At 30.8% G+C, this 18,897-nt stretch overlaps 1 protein-coding gene across 1 annotated transcript in view; it reads left to right on the top strand.

The window, feature by feature from the left end:
• The window catches only part of LOC107222369 (sodium-dependent transporter bedraggled), a 41,918-nt gene that overhangs the window by 12,072 nt on the left and 10,949 nt on the right, over nt 1-18,897 (top strand). The gene's annotated exons all lie outside the window — the stretch shown is intronic.

The raw sequence follows: 18,897 nt of genomic DNA on the forward strand, positions 1-18,897 counted from the left end.
AAACAGATTTAGATAATATGGCATTATAGGTTAGTTTCAACTAATTTTATATCCTTATTGTAGTAACTTACAAAGAAAATCTGTATAACAGACGCGTTTTACTTTGTATTGTACTACATGGATTGTATATAGTTATGTATATATGTGTACCATATACTTTTATATATATATATATATATATATATATAGATGATGTAGATGCCGAGTCCATCTGGTTAGTTTTTACTTGTTAGTCGGTGGCGTGAAACGCGAGAAAAACCGTCACAATGAGAAAAGACAAAAAATATGGGAAGGTGATCTAAGAACTGACTGAGATTACATACCTTACATAAAATCCTTAACTTGGAACAAATCGAACGACTGAGTGTCTAACTATCACGAATACAAAAATCTGTTAAATAATTTCCTGAAATATAGATTTTTAAAACATTTATTTACCACGATTATTACACTTTAAATAAATTCATTTCTTGCCTAGGGATTAAAAAAAAAAATCGATACCCGCTGAATAGATATATTTTTCAAAATACAATTTTCACAGAGTCCCGATTATTACAAGTGGTATATATATTAAATTATTTTCATTTAAGGTTTGTTACAACTCGTGTAAAAAAAATCGTTCAAATTGTATGTGTTGGAAAATTTCCATAGTTTCAAATTTTGTAAAAAAAAAAAAATTCATTATTCTTCTTCCGAAATTTCTTAAAACCGGCATAATTCCGTAACGAAAACTTCTCGAATGGACAAAATACAACAGAAACCAAACGAATCGATGTTACAATTTCAGCTGTGATGCTTGTAGTCCTAGAAATGAGTTTAAAAAAAAAAAATGTTTTAACCGCAAATTAAAAATGGTGAGTTCAAAACCGAGTCTATACGATACCGGCGGCATTAGCAGCTGTATGTATAGGTATACAAGCAAGACACGCACGAGTACCGTAGCGTAACATCCGGTACAGATATTTTTTCCTTTTTCCAATGATCTTGGCCGGCCGACAGGTTGACCAACGATCTAGCATTATGAGTTGTTAGTTTCAAAGTTTTTGCCCGAGTGTCTAACATTGGCATTGCTGTTTCAGTCTGCCACAGTGTCTGTGATAAAAAAGAAACCTCAAGTATATATGGTGCATTCCACGCCAACTGAATATACGGATGACCATAAGATTTTTTAATTTCACTGAAATTTTTTCGTCCGGATCAGTTACACGACCCCTGAAAACGTACCGAAAAATATTTTCAATTTTTTTTCTTCTCTTTTCGAACACTCGTATTTGCCCTACGAATTTTTCACCACTTGTTAGAAACACCGAAATGGATTTTTTTTTTTTTGAATGAACGGATTAGTAATTTCTTTTCAACTAATTTAGACTTCGATTAATCGAAGCAACATTTTTTTTACAACGGTGAAAAACTATTTTTTCTTTGCTATTTTTTTTTTTAAGAAAAGAGGCCGCAAAGTTTTAAATTCCCGTAAATATCGATTTATGGAATAAAAAATTAATCTAAAAGGTCGATCGATCGTTTGAGAAGAACTCGTTTGATTGATAAATGTCGATTAATTGCAAAAACTATGAGTTTTCAAAAGGTCGATTAATAAATTAATGGAAAAAACGATTCATCAGATTATTCCTGATCAATTGATTAGTTTAAAAAAGAAAAAACCAATTGATAGATCATTGCAAAGCTCTGCTTGATTGTAATAAGTCATTGTTTTCTTCGAATCAGGCTCTTTGTAATACTCGCTGAATTATACAACTGTACGATAATTTGTTTCAATCAGGTTTAATTGGTTGAAAGGTTTTTTGTGATCGAGAAAACGACGAAAAATTTACCGAATATTTTCTACGCATATAATTATATTGTGAGAGCTTGTAATCAAATCGTTTCAATTTATGTGAGTGAATAATGGATTCTCTTTTTATTGTCTAGGTATACATTGAATATCATTTATATGTGTAGATGATGATAAAAACAAAAAGAAAAGTACGAGAGTTAAAAGTTTTGTCCGAAATTGATCGTAAAAATTGAATTTAATTTTAAACAATGTAAACAAAATTGGAACTAAAAGTAAACTCGATCTTCAACGAGAAATACTATTCGTTCTAAATATGCATACACATTATACATAAGTTATATATACATTTATCTAAGTAATAAAACCTTAAATTTACCACTTTCGAATCAGAATTTGATCATCTTTGTTTTTTTCTCCGTGTAAATATTTTGTTTTTCCAATACGTTCAGTTAGTGAAAATTCGTTTTTTCTTTCATTGCAATTTAAACTTTGAACTTTGTACAGCCAGCTACATTAGAGTTATACTATTTTATATTCTTATGATATTATATTTTTTCAATTTTTGTTTTGCAAAAAAAAAAAAATTTCCTATACCTTGGAATTTATTTTTAACGATGATTCTTAAAAAAAATATATTCGTCATTCTCACACCATTTTCTACCAATGACATAAAAATTTATCTTCAATTCCGTGATCTTAAAAAAAAAGTTTCATCGATTTTAAAAATCTCCACCTTCGTGTCAAAGATATTTCCTCAATTCACGAGGTCGCCACACTTTTAAAAAATGTCGGGTAAATTTCGAAAAATCAGAGATATCATTTTCGACCGGAAGCAAACGAAAAAAAAAAAAAAAAAAAAAAAAACCAATTATTCATCAAATCCCAGGCGGTCAGGACGATGAAGCTTCGATTTGACGTGGAATGCTCCATATATACCCACAAACGCGTTGATCCAAATAAATTTATCGTATAAATTCTCACCCGATTGTAATAATACCGAATTAATCGTTTTAATCTTTACAATACTATATAAAGCTACATTTAATTACTCATTTATTTACATGACGTAACAAATATATTAACAATTATAATCGAGGACTTATTTACGGATAAATCGAGCACCTGTTCACCTTTACAACTTTACATACGTACTGTATGCATATTATATATGTACCTATTACACATACATGTATACATGTATAAAACTTTGCGGCTGTTGTGTGTATGTAACGAATTTTTATTGATTAGTTTTTTGTCGCGAGGTCGGGTTGTTGAGGCTTGGCTCTTTACGATACCTAAATATGTGAGCTAAGTGACCGTATTTCTCGATCGATGTGTCGCGCTTTATACAACACGTTATACGTACGAATCAGTTTGTATATTTATTTTTTTATTTTTTCCTTTTCGAAACAGGTTTAAAAAGTTTCATTTACATACAAAAATACCCCTGTTAAAATTTTGGATCTTAATATTTACACCGAGATGTTGCGCATCGCACTTTTTCCTATTTTCCATACGAATAACACGTGATAAAATATGGTTTTTTGATCATTCCGATTTTCGTAATCAGCTAACGATGCGTCGTACAGAAAATTCACAGACATGTTTTTAATAATCATTGAACGCTCTACAAATACTGTCTTTTATCATTTTATGATAAATCTATAATCTTTCAAAACTTATTTGTGGTGAAAAATTATTTAAGGACCTTAGTATGTTACAAACACATACAAGATATACATGTAGAAAAGCTTTGTTACCGTATTTCAGTGCTTTGGTTAATTAGCCAGAGTAGTCAGGTCTAAATTATGGGAGGATAATAATAAATCGGAGAGGAGAATTAAAAACGGCTATGTAATTGCCTGGTTTTTCAAAATAAAATACAAAATAAAACATTGCCTTTGGCACTTAAATATTTTATGAAGACAATCTTCTTCTTTTTTTTTTTTTTTTCTTTAACAAAAACAAAGACACTTGCAGCCGGTTTTAATCCTTCTTTTCAATTGCGATAAACAGTTGATTTTAACCGGTTTAATGTTGTTTTTTTTCTTCTCTCGTAAACAACCGCGTTGTTTATTCAAATCGATCGCTATCAGCGTTTGTTCGACTTGATTCTAAAACTGGCTTAATTATCTATTAAATAAATCGTTAAATATTTAATATCACAACATAAACGTCAATATATTGAATTGCCAGCGGTAAAAAGAAAAAAAAACAAAATATACATAAAATACCTTTCAACTGTGTCAGTAGTTAAAATTTCTCTTTGAAACTGTCATCTATTTACTGCGTCATCGACCGCACCAACAAATGTAACCAAACAGAGATGTACGAAAATGCAGTAAACGAAGAAAGAAGAAATATTTTTTGTACAACATTTTTAGTCTGCAACTTCTTGTTAAATTAACATCTCATTATAATTAGTGTGTCATACTTAAAATTGCCGTTAAGTAAATGATTTTTTTTTTTTGAGAAATTTTTTCATTTTCCTAAAGTTTGAGCTTTGAAATTTAGGGTGAGAGACGTTCGCAAGTAATTTTAGAAGATTTCGTCCCTGGATACACGGGTATAGAATAAATTGAGAAGTTATTTTTGAAACTCTAGTCGCGGTTTCAGTAAAGTGAAATTTTATCCAACAGGGAAACCACTCAGTTTCCGATACTCACCGTGCACTCAGAGTTTCAGGTACATGTAACATCGCGTGGAAACAGAGACAAATTTATTCGCTAAAGTTTCATACCTTGTTTTTCACTTTTATTTGTTTACTTTTCTTGTTTCCTTTTTTTTTTCAAAATTGAAACTTGCGAAATTTGTAGCAAAATTATACGAAGCTACTTCTTTTAAACAAATAAATATACGTAATACATAAGTTTTTCTAGAATCCTAACTTTGAGGAGAAAATAAATAATCAGATGAATAAAAAATTATAGAAATAATCCAGATTAAAAACTGACGAATCTTTAAAATATCTAACAATTTTATTATAGGATTGTTTCGGTCGACAAATTTTAAGTTTACGATTGTATAACTTGTGTGGAAATTTCATGTTATATTAATTTTATTTATTTCATTTCGTCACGTCTCTAATGAAAGAGCAAGAAATTTTTCTCTCGTTTCAGGCTAATTACTTTAATATTGCAAACTGGTTATGTTGGCTGTATAAAATTCCATACTGCAAGTTTCTCACGGTATATTTCTCTACATCTATAACAATTAATTGTATTTCATTATATAATATAGCTGTATGTATATATATATATATATATATATATATATATATATATATATATATATATATATATATATATATATATATATATATATGTATATAGAAATCGAAGAAATATTGCAATTGCAATTAAAGCTGTACTATAAAAAACACAATATTTCGCCTCACTAATTTCGAACAAAAATATCGTGGATGTATTCTTTCTCCGACAAAATTGACCTTCATGTTTTTTTTTTTTTATACATCTTGTTTAAAATTTGAATTACCTGTTTACACCGAGTTTCAATTAGACTTAAACGGTTTTCATGTAAAATTAAACACATGTTATTGTAAAATACGTTCCATCGATCGATGCAAAAAAGAAAAAAAAACAAGTGGCTAATACTTGGAGAGTGAAATTTGATTACAGTTAGGATTAGAAAGAATTTACGTTCGCGTTTAAAGAAATTTAACAGAAAAAAAACAACGGAGTTTCCTCGGGTTCGTTTCACAATCCTCGAAACTTATTGTTAATATAAATCGCACATCGCATATTTGCACACGTGATTCAACACCTTGGCCTTCGAGTGAGGAGAATTAACATCCGCATAGTTTTGGCCAAATTACGAGCGTCTCTTTATCATTCCGATCATCGCATTGAACGGGATTTACAGTCTGATTCAAAAGTTAGGAACATGAACTAAATAGCGTTAAAAATAAAATCCCGAGAAATATACGTCGTTTGCAAAAATGATGGTGAAAAATACTGTCTGTGATGAATATAAATCCGATCAATTTCGAATAACAAAACTGTACAATATACCTATGAAATTTGAAACAAGGTTTTTACAATTAAAATCTTCGAAATGATTAAACTCTGCTGTTTTTTTTTTATCGAAAAAAAAAATCCTACTTATCGACGGCATCTGGGGAATTTTGGTGAAATAATTTCTTAATGATAAAAAAGAATTCTACTTATCGACGGTATCTAGGGAATTTTTATGAAATACTTTCTTTTTCCTTAATTTGTTAATTCCACGCCGTTTCCGACATATGAGGACATAATTCGATGTAGAATTTTTCGCTCTACACGGTGATCAAGTCATTTTTCATCTATCGATAGCATTCTATGAGAAAAACGCAAAAAAACCTCAAATTTTGCTTTTTTCTCTAAACGCCGGCTATGCGGCTCAAAAATGACTTCATATTTTAGTTCCTAAGCGTCGATAATCCCGTACACAAGAAATGCAGCCATATCCCGATGATTAATTAATTCAAACATATTTTTACTGGACTATATTTATTGCGCAGTCTCGAAGAATAAATGTTAATATATCTATAGGTAGCCATACCACGTTGTATAAGATCATACTCATTAGCGTTGGCGTTAACGCCTTCGGCGTTCATGAACACGACTAGAATATCAACATATGTATTATGTTTCGTCTATGGATCATTCCGCGCGAACTCCATCTCGCGTATTTTTAACCACGTTTATTTTTCACTTCAATCCGTTTCTTCCTTTTGTTTTCATTCTCGAATTCCCGAAGCTGTGTGCTCATATTTTGTCTCACCTATTTCGTGAGATTTTCAAAAACCAGGGAAAAAAACTTTAGTCATCTTTAATTACACATTGTGAGAACAATTTTTCATATCCTTTACATTCGTTCAACTGATTGAAGAAATCTTTATTTCTAAACGAATAAGTTAATACAATTTCTAAAAGAACATTTTTTTCACTTCAACGAGGAACATTCGACATCGAATTATGTCCTCATATGTCGGAAACGGAGTCGAATTGGTAAATTGTGAAAAAAAAAATCCTACTTATCGACGGCATCTGGGGAATTTTGATAAAATAATTTCTTAATGATAAAAAAAGAATTCTATTTATCGACGGTATCTAGGGAAGTTTTATGAAATATTTTCTTTTTCCTTAATTTGTCAATTTGACGCCGTTTCAGACATATTTGGACATAATCGGCATAATGATGCATAAAATAACGATTTTTATCTACTCATTCTTGGATAATGGGAAAAAAAATTAAAATTACCGTGAAAACGGTTAATAATTTCTTTGCTTCTACGGGTGATAAAATTTCTCTCAATTGCGGTTCAATAGTTTTTTTATTTTATTTTTTATTTTGTTCCTTCAACTCGAAGTTTCACAATTCCTCTCTATTTTTTTTCAACACAATGAAAAATCGACAAAAATTCTTGTTTTAGTTATGAAACTACAATAAAAAAACAAACACAAAATATCGAACACTCGGATGAATAATTGTTTGAGAGAAAACAATCTGAAATAAATATGATAATATTTTACTGCTTTTTGTTAATACAAATTTTATCATTGACAAAGAATGGACCATATGTTTATATTATACAATATACTACTCAGTACATTTTTACGATAAATTTTATCACCGCAATTCGCCAACTTAAGCGTACCAGGAAGAGGAAAAAGAAGAATTGCGTTGGTTGTTTATACAACTGTAAGACAAATATTATCGGTACTCAAAAGTTAGATACACTTGTTGAATTTGTTTGGCAAGGCGTGCGAATATTGAAATGAATGATTTTCGTTTACTTTTTATTTTATACCTGCAAGTTTGTACAAAACGTACGGAAATCGACTCGAAGCACCTGAATAATCGATATTTAAATTACATGTCATTGTTTTTCGGGCGAGAGTTTATCGAATAATCGTAAAAACGGTTAATTAATGAATAAAACAGTTTTTTAACGAGAAAAAAAAAATAACAACATCAACAATAATAAGAATAATAATAATTATGATGGTTGACATGGAGAAATCCTGAAATTCCCATATTATACCTAATTCGTTAAGTAAATTTACAAATCGCATAAAATTCGTAACTTATAGCGGATGAAAAAAAAAAGTGATAAAATAAGAAAAACGTGAATCGCGTCGCTAAGGAAAATTTTCTTTGACGAGATTTTTGTCTTCTGCGAATAAAAATTTTTGAATCGAAACAAAGAATCAATTTCGAAAAACAAAAACGTTTGAAATGAAATAGTATAAATTAAGTATCGAGTTGTTCATATCGTGACTTTCTTTGTATTTCTTTCAATCGATCATATCGTTATCATTATAATTATCAGCAGTCATTTTTTATCCTCATTATTATTATAATGATTATTTTAAAGGATACTCGAGATTCTTCGGAAATTACGATTATGAATCATAGTCCCATTTTCATAAGACTTTGAAATGAATTTATAAAATACAGCTATTTTTGCTTCATGATTTTTTCAATTTTTATCGAATTTGTAAATTTTCTATGACAATATAAAACTCTTTACCGGTATTAATGTAGGAGCGAATTTCATTTGATGATTTTGTCCCCTATTTTTCTTCGATTAACAAAAACAAAAAATTTGAACAAACTGACGAAATAAACACAAGAATTAAACGAGCGACCGCAGATTAAATCTGATGTATTATACAGGTTTCAAAATGGAGTCACGTAAATATCTACATATAACGGTTATTTCGATTTCAACCGCTGCAATTGAGCAAAGTTCTTATGTTCGTCATTTTAACTTCTCGCGTCATAAACTTGTAAATTGATGTGATTGGTACTGAAAATGGATCGTATATTTTTGAAATAGTAAAGAAAACCTATAAAATTAAAAATTATGTTACCAAAATGATCAATTTTTTTACGAAATAAGTTCTTCAAGACTCAAGTACAGATAATCACAGCATATTTTTTTTCTCGTTGTATGAAAAATATTGTAAAATATTCATCGTTCAATTTATTTATTTATTATTATTCAATTACAGTATATGATCGCAATTTGTTATTATCTGGTAGAAAATTTTGAAAAAAAATGTCAAACTCCTAGGTTTTTAATCAATTTGTTATCACGCTTTTATATACACAATCGATTATTAATTGAAATATCGATAATCGATAGATATAATGTACTCTTACAATGTTATTACAAACGGTTTGTAGTTGATTGACGATTTTACAGTTTTTGATTTTTGAAGCATCTTTCGCTCGAAATACATTATACAATTTGTAATGTTAATATATCTTCGAAATTATGCATTATCTATGCAACTTTTGATCAACGATATTCATTAAATATATAAATATATGTAATATATTAGACTGTATCAAAAAAATCGACTAATCTCTTTTTCAAAATTCAATTCGAAAATATTGTTCCAAACGACGAAAATAGACTGCTGTCCAAGTTTCACATTTAAAATTAATATTTAGAGGTGAATAATCGCGATTTTCTATTCTCCATTTAAATAACATAGGGAATTTGTTGTCTTTAAGTTTGGAATTTTATAACACGTCAAAGCATTAACGTACCGATAAGACGAGACCGCATTTTTTTAGTGAATTGAACTCTCTACAAAAAAGGTCTTCTATCATTTTGTGATAAATCTACCCTTTAAAAAGTTAATCAAGGTCCTTAACTTTTTATATTTTCGACTTGAATTTTGAAAAGAAAAAGTAGTCTGTTTTTTTTTTTCATACGATATAGCATACAGATGTATTATATACCTAAAGTTAAGTGCAATATAAACGCAATACGATCGCTCTAAAAGTCCCGTATGATGAACTCGAGGCATCTGGTCCTCAGCGCGTTGCATTTATAGCCGTTGCAAGCTGCGCCAGAAGTGCATAATGTAGGAGAAGCTGCTAGCTGCATGCCACTTCTGCGCTCCTAGTATCCCGATGCACCTTGAAAACTGCATCGATGCACCGCCGCTGAAACTCTCGGCTGCATTCTGGAGTGAAAATCACCGAGTGCAGTTTTACCGTTTTCACATTTTCATTCTGTCAAGTCGACTCGTCGTCAGACTAATATACGAATTATATAATTAATACATTTAATATGCAGTTTGGTAAGAATTAATTAATTTGTCGTATTATTACCAAAGTCTTTCAATTATTTTTATATTTATTCGACCAGTTGTACTGCTAGTCATGGAAAAGCGCGCAAAGAAAATCCCCCCCAAAAAAAAAAACAGCCTAAGCTTTGTAAATATAATTTTTTATTTATTTTTAATTTTTTTTTTTTTTTTTTCATTTTAAATCTAAAGATGGCGAAAAATAAAATTTATATTTCAATACAATTCCTGATGCTGACGGAAACGGAAAACGCGAGTGAAAAGTGAACAATCAAACGATTAAACAATTTTCCGAACTCGTCTGTATGTTGAAAGTTTAAATATTCACTGATGACTTGTCGTTGTGAGAAATTTTTATACCAAAGGAAAATAGAAACGAAAAAACCAAAATTCTCCGAATCAATTTTTGTATAGTAAAAGATAATGTTCACCAACGATTCGTCGGTAAAGAAATTTGGAAAGAAAATCCGGTAAAAGTAATAAATTTGTTAAATGTATGCATTTGAGACTGCTGGAATCAAATTCAATTTGATATTCAGCTTCGGTAGCCCAGTTTAATTTTGGTTTTTAAATATTTTTGATTGTTTATATTTTTTCTCTAACTATACGTGCTTAACCCTTTCAGAATTGAATTAAATGTAGCGATAGAAATTTTTTTTTTCAACGCAATTCGATTTTTTATGTTTCAACTAAGATGTCTGATATTTTCAGAATGTTCCCAAACCTGTATCAAAAGTTGTAGGCGTGTGATTGAATATTTTCTTTTTTCTTTTTAATTTTTTTTTTTTTTTTTTTTTTTTGTTCAGACAAAAGGTTAACTTCAAATTAATTACATGCCTCCATTATCGACTACTTTAGCTAAACTTTTTCAACTAGAAAATATACTTACAAGTAAACGAAAATACAGACGTCAATATATTTTGTACAACGCAAGCATGTTTTACGAGTTTTTCATGCTTATTTATGGTCGTTACGTAAAGTACATATTTAAAAGCAATGAAGAAGTTAAACTAAACTATTTAAGAAAATAACGAGCATCTTTAAGTCCCAGGACTTTAAAGTTGTCTTTTCCGTACTCCGTGCATGCGCAGTCGCAAATTACATTTGACATTACGCGACCCTAACCTCAATTTCGTGCTTAGTGTCAAAACTCGTAACGTACTCTTGTTGTATGAGACTGAAGTTAGTAACGTTGAAGTAACAAAACACTGGGGGGGGGGGGATTATTATTTTTAAACTTTATAGTGATTTTGAAGTAGTCAAGTTTTCAAAATATGAATACCTTTTGTCTTATCAGGATTTTTATGCATTTCAGACAAGAATTCTGCAATTGTGAAATAACGATTTTTCCGAAACATAAATCATTACAACAACGCTATTAACTTTAGCCTCATCTCTTGTTATATAAAATTTCGGTCCGTATTTTCCATCGCGAGAGCCAAAGAAAAATCGCGACAAAGTTCAAGACGATTTTGAGGTTAGAGTGCTAAAAACTATTCATTCAAACCGACATTGGAAGTTTTGACAAAACCCATTTATTGAAAGGAAGATCTAACGAGTAAAACTTTTTTTTTTACGAATTATTATTGAAATATATTTCCACTGGAATGAAAAAACGTTCCAAAAGGGTTAAACGTAATTCGTTCGATAGATCTCTGCTGCTGAAGATCATGAGATCGTCATCGAGAGATTTATGCCGGTTTCCTCCTCCTTCTGCTTCTCCTTCTCCTCTCGAGCGTAATTCGACGGATTCCATCCTCGATACTGAATCCGCCAAACTATCCAACTCCAGTCACCGACGCGAGTCTGTCGAGTCAAGTCGCGATCAGAGATAGGAAAAAAAAAAAAAAAACAGATAATCGGGAAACTCAAAACCTCAAAACACGCACGCAGAGAAAAAAACATTTCGTCTGCAGTTAACATATATATATATATATATTATATATATTAGGATCACAAACGCGTCCAAATTTAAAGAAACAGAAATACATTTCCAAAGTACGCAATTCAACTTATTTCTTTGATTCCGCAAATTGTAACGGAAAATAAGGTCAACTTTGTACATACGTTTAAAAATAGTCATATTCTTTCTTTTTTTCTTACAACGAATTTACAGTTGATCCGGAAAAATATTTTTATTTTTTATTTTCAACACTATAAGTAACATAGTTTATGAGTGGCAAATAAAGAAGATTAATCAAGACATGATTTTGAATTGATTAAAAAAAAAAGGTCGATATTTCAACTTTTTCAAACAAACTTTGTATCCTCGAGCAGCATTTTCATCGTTATCGACACGTGCCACGATCATCAGGTTATACAAATATCAATAATAATTCACTTTTACCTCCAGTTATTTTCTAACAATAACATATAATAATAATAATAATAATAATAATATAACACATGTAAAGTGATAATCGTTAATCAACACCTGCAGCACTTTATTCTTTATTACACATACTACATACATGGAAGTTGCGGTGATCAAGAAATCCCGTTACATAACAGTCTCGGTGTTTGATCCTCCGACGACTTGAACTTCAAAGTGTTGTTCCAGTAAATCAGCGCTGCTGAATTTGTAGTTTTTCTACCTTCTTCGATAACCGATCAAGGAGTGAAAAAAAAAAAAAAATAAACCGAACAATGAAAAACATAAATAAACATGAAAACTTGTAAATTGACAAGCTGATAAAGTGCGGAAAATTTTCGAAATGGTCCAACAGCAAGGATGAATTACGATCAAGCTGCTTGTTATGACTACTTTTACTACAGTCAGAGGCGACAGCGTGTCAGGTATAATAATAATAATTACACTGCATGTTGATTGATCGATAATTTTTCCTACAAAATGTGAAAGATTCGTGAAATGGAAGGAAAAAGAAAAAAAAAAGCATGCCGTCAAAAAATTGTGTCTCGTTATCGCTTTTCTGTGATTCATTTCCTTGCGTTTTCTTTTGTTTTTCTCTTTTCACAAAAACATGCACGTATGTTATAACACTTTATTGAAACGTATATATTGTTTTTATTATTTCTTTCTTCTTTCGTATACATAGAATTTCGAAGATAGTCGAGAATAAACAACAATTTTACACTCGAGAAATAATTTGTAGCTGTACATTTTTTTTATTTTTTTTTTTTTCACAACGATTGTGAAAAAAAATTTTCAACTCTCGAATGAAAAAAAAGAAATTCAACAGTCGTCAAATGACAATGATTATTATTGTTAACAGGTAATCGTACAAACAAATCCAGGATATTTATTTTAACCAGCAATCGGCTGACTCGGTTTATAAATTTTTTTTTTTCTCACTTTTGCGAGATTCTACGTAAGCTCGCTATGCATACGTACATACGTACGCAAATAAATATGTACACATTTTTTCTTCTTCACTTTTCGCAACGAACAAGGACGAAACAATTAACCGCAAGACGTGCTAAACGGAATGAAAAACGTTGCAAAGTCATACAATTTTCTCTCCGCGTTCTATCGTGTATCATATACGGTAAATTTGACTCAACGTGCAACGCGAGATAAAAAAAAAAAAAATATGATGTGTGAATGAAAAGAAAAGAAAAACAAACAAATAAATAAATAAATAAAAAAGGATGAAATACGCGAAATTTCGCCGAGGTTCATGCAAACGATATCCGAAACATTGTTGTATTACTGCAGCGTATCGTTTATTTATCTCTCACTTTTTTCTACCTAATATTACGTAACGATATATGAACGTTACTAATTTATACCACGTGATAATGTGTCGAGAATGATAAAAAAATAACGTTATTCTTTTTTTTTCCGTTCCTTTTCGCACCGCAATCTCCACGAATGTAACATATTGAAAAGTATTTCCGCCTTGTTTTCATACGCGATACATTTAATTAATATGCATAAGGACATTCGATTTGTACACCGCATGTCATTAAAAACGCGTCCCGGCGTTGTTGCCTTTTTTTTTTTTTTTCTTCTTCTTTACGTTGAAATCAATTCCATCTATTTTCCTTGAGGTATTCTCTCTCTCTCTCTCTTTCTCTTTCTCAAACATTTTTTCATCATCACCGCGCAATAACGATCGTGACGTCATTACACGCACACACACACACACACACACACACACACACAACAACACAAACATTTATATATATATAAATATATGTATGTGTGCGAGCATGTCCGTCGATTCTTGGTCATTCGTGAATGCGGATCAAGGCTAATGTATAATCTGTGGTACCGTTGTTGTTGCTGTTGCTGTTGCTGTTGTTTATTATTTGTTTGTTTGTTTGTCTTTTCTTTCTTAAGATACTTTGAACATTCGTCAATATCGCGACTACGCAACTTTGCACGTATCTATTTTACGTACATAGGTATGTAATTTCAGAGACCCTTATAAATAAATATATATTGAGGAAGGTACCGCATGTTGTTATCTAACGCGAGTTTGTCTTCTCCAAGCAATTAACTTGACTCGTATTATATGCGAAATGGATGCTTAGAGCAGAGGCGAGTTTGAGAATTGTTTGATAGCACTTTTGAAGCTAATTATAGGATGCGTAAAATATTAGTGAAATTTGGAAATTATGTAATCGTGGCTTGAAAATTAAGCTCATGTAGTACTCCTACTCTTACCGTCCGAGCAAAATCAACCTTTTGCTTCTTGTTTTAAGAAAAAGGGAGGGTTCGCTCGGTCGGTAAGGGTAGGAGCGCTGCGTAACCTTAAAGATAAAATTACAATTGCAGAATAATACGTGAATCTTCGATGAAAGATATGTATGTGGCGAATTTTTTGAAGTGGAGAATAAATGTTAAACCGCAGATACATATTATGCAATAATTTTTTAAATATCACGACGCTGCACGTCAAATTTTTCATACTAATCGCCTGAAATTAATTTTTAATAATGCTAAAAGGTAATAAACAGGCTTCCAGTGAGACGAAAGTTTCTTACAGATCAACGTAAATCAATGAAGTAAGGAAAGTTTTAACATAATTAATATCAGATTTATTCCACGTAAAGTATAATTGATGTAAGAATTACAGGAATAAAACGTTGAATTTTTATCGAAATTGTTAATCAAATACTTGGAGTAACGCAAAATCAAACCGCAACGAAGAATTCTTCTATTACGTATTACAAATTCTTCTTATTGTTATTTATTTATTTCTTTATTTTTTTCACACTTTCATTTTATAATATAACGACATATTGTTATACACTGATTATATAGTTCAACAGATCTTTAAATTTTACAACGCGTCAATGTAACCCCCCCCCCCCCAAAAAAAAGAGAAAATTCTTCCAAATGCAGAAAATTACATGTTTAAATAAACCTGTGACAATATTTCGGCGAAAAAATAATTTATACAAGTTTTTAATAAAAACAAAAAATATCAAAAAAAATATCAATCGATTCCGACAATTGACATGTTTGCATTGATATTTTTTTTTTTTTTCTCTGTTCACTCTCATAACTCTATTCGAAATAATATTCCATATATTTGCACCATACCAAAAAAAAAAAAAAACCAAAAAATTGACTGAACGAAGGGAATAAAATTTTGTTAATTACATCAGTTGGAATGGAAACATTTCGGGGAATAAAATATTACAAAATATAATGTAATTATTTGAGAATGAACAGAAATGAATCGTATTGAAACAAAAATTTGCCAAAACTCGGATTCTCATTTTTTTCCTCGTCTTGTTTTCCGTTTCTATTCTAAATTTGTGGATATATATATATATTTTTTTTTGTTTTTTTTTTTTTTTAATTTTAATCTTTCTTTATGTGCGTAATTAATAACTCGAAGTGACCGCTATGGATCGCGTGAGGTGTAATGAAGCAGAGGTCAGGGTTATATTCTCCAGTGGCCAGTTTCGTAAATTACGTATACCTTATACGGTCTGCGAAATAATCAATATCTTCATTTCCTGTCGAGTTTCGTATATACCTGTATACATATGTAATACCTATGTACATTGCGCTCACGATCATTTAGAGCCCTTCGTATACTTTCCCCTTTCCTCGAATTCTTTCGTCGTTATAGAATACGATTTGAAAATTGATTACAAAATTTTCGACGACCCAATACAGTGATTATTTTATTATTACCTTTCTCGAGGTTTGCAACAATGATTTGCGATAAACTTTACAGTGTATACAAAAATTGTCAAATATTTATTCGCAAGTAACAGAAAATGAAGGACAAAATTTTGAATTTCAATTAATCGTCGATGATTTCGAAATGATTATGAAAAATTCTAACATTCTGTTGATTTGAAATTTTTTTTTTTTTTTTTTTTTTTAATGATTATTCAAGAAGATCCAGAACTCTCTGTCGAAAATCTGATCAATAATTGTTGAAAATTTAACATTGCAAAATTTTCTCGAATAAAAATTTTAACACGTACGATAAAAATCGTTGATCGGTAATTGTATCTCTACAGTTTTTTATTATATCTTTTGTATAATAACAATACGTTGTACCGGGCGTTATGTTATCGTTATTGAAAAATACTGGATTGCGATTTTGGGGTATAAAAAATTCTTTCACCGACTCCGTAATTTTATTCCCCGTCATTATTATGCCAAACATTCAAACAAACCAGAAAACAGAGACGTAGATTCCCCAAATTGTCTGATGTATTTGTGAATGTATTGTATTTATTATTATACATGCTCCGTTTATACCAGCAACGACCGTGACAAAGAATCCGCGAACCGTCCAGTACAAATCTGTATGAATATTTATACTATACGCGACGAATAATTACAAGGTTGATTTGCACGATCTGTAGACGGATATTTTCATTTCCTTCTTTACCATACAGTGACTCACGTTATGACAAATTTTTATTTTCTTTTTTTTTTTATTATTATTATTATTATTATTATTATTATTGTTATTTTTCGTCGTTTCATTTTCTTTGGTATCGATTCGCCTGATACTTTTATTGGAGTTAGCGAAACGTGTAGCATGAAAAGTAAAAATAAAACCAAAAACAACACAATCAAACGAATGAATAAGAGCGCACGTAAAATTAGCAGGATAATAAAGAATTCAAAAAAAAAAGAAGAAAAAAAAAATACTCCTATACGTCTTTTATTTATATACATTGTACGTACATATTTCTATGTATATTTAGCTTTGGTATACATATAGAATATATTTCAAGGTTACATGAAAGATCTGGGCGGAACAGCAGTAGTTGCCGCCTCCTGAATTCAAAAAGACCGATACCAAGATCCGGTCTTGAGTCTTCCTTTTTCTTTTTATTTTTTTTTCCTTGTAACGTAGATAAATCTATTAAGCATGAAAATTCATCAAATTCTCGTAACAGGACATTACAGAAAAAGATATAACAAGGATAAGACAAAAAAATACCGTAGTTTTTTAACGTGAACTGTGTGAATTCAAACGTTGCGTTCGGAGAGTAGGAAATAAGTTAGATTCTAAGAAAATTCTTATTTCAGGAAATATTTATTTTAAAAAATGAAAATAATTGATAATATAAAATATCTGTCGCTGAGTTTCCGTGAACGAAAATTGATAGAATAAGGTGATTTGACGCGAGAATTATTTTTGAAAAATACGAGTCATCAATGTATTGACTTTTGAAGGAAAAAAAAAATCATTGAAATAGAAAACAAATAGTGAAAATTTGTAGGATGTGATAAATTTTGATTCAAGGAATATTATATTTTCGTTCAGTTTGTTCCGTTAACGGCATTTTATTGCACACGGTTGAATAATTATACAATAACTACAAATTTATGATAATGATACACCTCCATCCCGAGTTATCGAAGTTACGTATAAGTCAAGTGACATTCTGCAGTGTATAATTCTCGAGTAGTGGCCATGGTAATAATATCAGAGTGCCACATACATACGAGGGTAAATAGTCGTGCATTATGTATAAGTAGATGTAAAAAACATAGCTCATACAGAGAAATTCTCTTGAAAGGACCTACTCGTAGCATGCGCGATTCAACTTGCTTAACTTTGATTGGCTGACATCCGTCCTCAAAGCATGAAGCAAACCTTCGCAGGCAAAAAAAAAATCCCTAGAATCAACTGGTTGACAAGTGACGGTCAACCATAACCTATCGGGTATTAAGAATGGCCGGGTTACGGTGCCGCCGCGATCCGCTACGCAACGATTACTCTTCTTATCATGCTGGTGACATTTTTATGTAGCTGGCTACGCATATAAACTAGACGAGTTGCAATTTAAGCCAGTCAAAATAGGTCAGAATTGAAAATGTTCGGGATACGGTTGCATTATTGTAAATAGGGAATTTCGACCCTCAGGAACTCGAAATCTCAAGTCATTTTTGAGCTACATAGCCGGCGTTTCGAGAAAACAGCAAAGTTTGACGGTTTTTGCGTTTTCCTAAAAAGCTGCTATCGATAGGTGAAAAATGATTTGACCATCGTTTAGAACGGAAAATTCTACATCGAATTATGTCCTCATATGTCGGAAACAGAATTGGATTAGCAAATTTCAAAAGAAATGAAATTATTTCACCAAAATTCCCCAGATGCCATTGATAAGTAGGATTTCTTTTTTTTTAATTTTTTAATCTGACTCCGTTATCTACATATGAGGCCTTAATTCGATGTACAATTTTCGCTCAACTCGATGGTCAAGTTATATTTTATCTATCAACATCAGTTTTTGAGAAAAACACTAAAACAACAAAAAAATTTGGTTGTTTTCTCGAAACGCCAGCTACGCAGCTCAAAAATGACTTCAGATTTGAATTCATGAGGGTCGAAATTCCCTATACACAAAAACATCTCGGATACTTCTAATTCAGACCTATTTTGACTGGATTAAATTGTTGAACAGGTTCTTTTAGGAGAACCTCTCGGTATATATTGTGAACACATACGTTTGGCCTAGTTTTTCGTACGTGCAGTATCATTGTGAATGTTTATAGCTAAACCTCGATTTCTTCGGACACGTGTAAAAAGCCATGTTCAC

This window comes from Neodiprion lecontei, chromosome 7 (assembly GCF_021901455.1).
Source record: "Neodiprion lecontei isolate iyNeoLeco1 chromosome 7, iyNeoLeco1.1, whole genome shotgun sequence".
Taxonomy (NCBI): Eukaryota; Metazoa; Arthropoda; class Insecta; order Hymenoptera; family Diprionidae; genus Neodiprion; species Neodiprion lecontei.